Source organism: Podarcis pityusensis (assembly GCF_964106645.2).
Source record: "Podarcis pityusensis genome assembly, chromosome: 6".
NCBI lineage: Eukaryota > Metazoa > Chordata > Lepidosauria > Squamata > Lacertidae > Podarcis > Podarcis pityusensis.
The window spans coordinates 50,666,966-50,668,495 of record NC_138030.1 but is presented as its reverse complement, the minus strand read 5'-3'; the positions used below and the strand labels follow the sequence as shown (position 1 = coordinate 50,668,495).

The 1,530-nt window shown below is 49.7% G+C and overlaps 1 pseudogene across 1 annotated transcript; it reads right to left on the bottom strand.

The window, feature by feature from the left end:
• Nucleotides 1-339: 339 nt before the first annotated feature.
• On the bottom strand, nucleotides 340-1,325 carry LOC308479240 (exosome complex component RRP4 pseudogene; annotated as a pseudogene). The gene has a single exon. The product of its transcript is annotated as an exosome complex component RRP4 pseudogene (transcript).
• Between the last annotated feature and the right edge of the window lie 205 nt (nucleotides 1,326-1,530).

Sequence of the window (1,530 nt, the reverse complement as noted above, 5' to 3'; positions counted from 1 at the left end):
CGCATGCACACACATAGCTTGAAGCATCCACAATATCATAGATGCTTTTTACAATGCTGACGACATGTAGAGGATTGTGATGCTGCATTTCGGCTAGGTCAGGGGCTGAGGAAGCAGTAGCCATTGAGAAGCTGTTGGACTCCTATCCTGCTGGAACCCAACTTATCAGCCCCTGCAGGTAGTACAGCTGGTGGTTGGGGGGGGTGTGAACTGTAGTCCAGCCTCATTTTGAGGGCCACAAGTTAACAAAGGATACCAAGATTATTAAAGCAAAAGTTCTCATCGCTTCCACAGTTCCCCTTTTTCTATTTGGTATGGGATTTGTAATGAAATCTCACACTGGAAAAAAGAACCTTGGGGAGGCTAGATCCCTGAAAGGAAAGGACCATCACTGCCTCACCACTTTCCCTCTCCAATCACCCCTCCAGTTCCAGCAGTCTCTGACGCGTCTTCAGCACAATCTTCTCCATCACCTCTGGCTTGAAAAGGTCCTTGATCTCAGGAGAAAGGGAGGCCTCGTAGCAGTAGAGGATGCTGGTGTCATAGAGCATCAGTTTCTGCTCTGCCAGAGCCACAACGCAGTTCTGGAGTCGGGAAATCACTTCACGGTCAGGCAAGGGCACTGGCTCTAGGTTCGTGACGAATGCCCCAGTCTCCTCATTCTTCTGTTTGAGTATTGGGTAGATCCAGATGAACCCATTGTTGCCTAGGATAACGGAAGCCCCACAATTAAAATAATAGAAATGGGTCTTCTGCTGCTTCACGAGGGAAGGGGACACCTGGATGAGCACACCTTAGCCAAGCTTTCTGTATTTCAGACTCCGTGTGTGCAGGGATACAGCCCCATCAGAGATCACCGCTTGGACTTCTGCACCGATAAGGTCCCCTTCCTGCAGGTAATCTCGCATTGCCAGTTCATCCTCTGCTGATCTCCGCCTCAGCTCCCCTCCTGGAAGATTCATGGATGAAAAGAGCAAGACAGAATCCAGCCTGGAATTGGTCTCGACTTTCCACTGTTTCTGCTGAACCTCTGTGATTCGTCCAACCACAATATCACTGACTTCGCCATTGTATCTCGTTTTCAAAGTTTTCACACAGACCAGCTTGTTCACCCTGTCCACAACACCAGCCACAGAGGCAATGAGCTTCTCTTCTCCCAGGTATGTTCCATGGCCTCTCATGTATCCTGGGTCAGTGGTGATGGTGTCCCCTGGAGCCCCCAGGTCCTTGTCCCACTTGCCCGTCCCGCTGGAGAAGCTCTGAGCCAGGCGAGGGCAGGGAACTGGGTGCCGCACTTCCACAGATGTCATCGGGGCCAGTGCTGCTGCTGCTTCCGCCATCTTGACTGCTGGCATGCAGCTGCATGATTCCCTGAAGCGCTGCCTCCAGTTCTGCCTTTTTAACTCCTGGCATGCACGCCTCATTCATTCATTTTACTTATTTCAGAACTTATAAACATTCAGGGAATACCTAAGTAGTGTACAGAAATAAAAAATGTATTATATATATTGGAAAGTGGTTCTTCCGTCT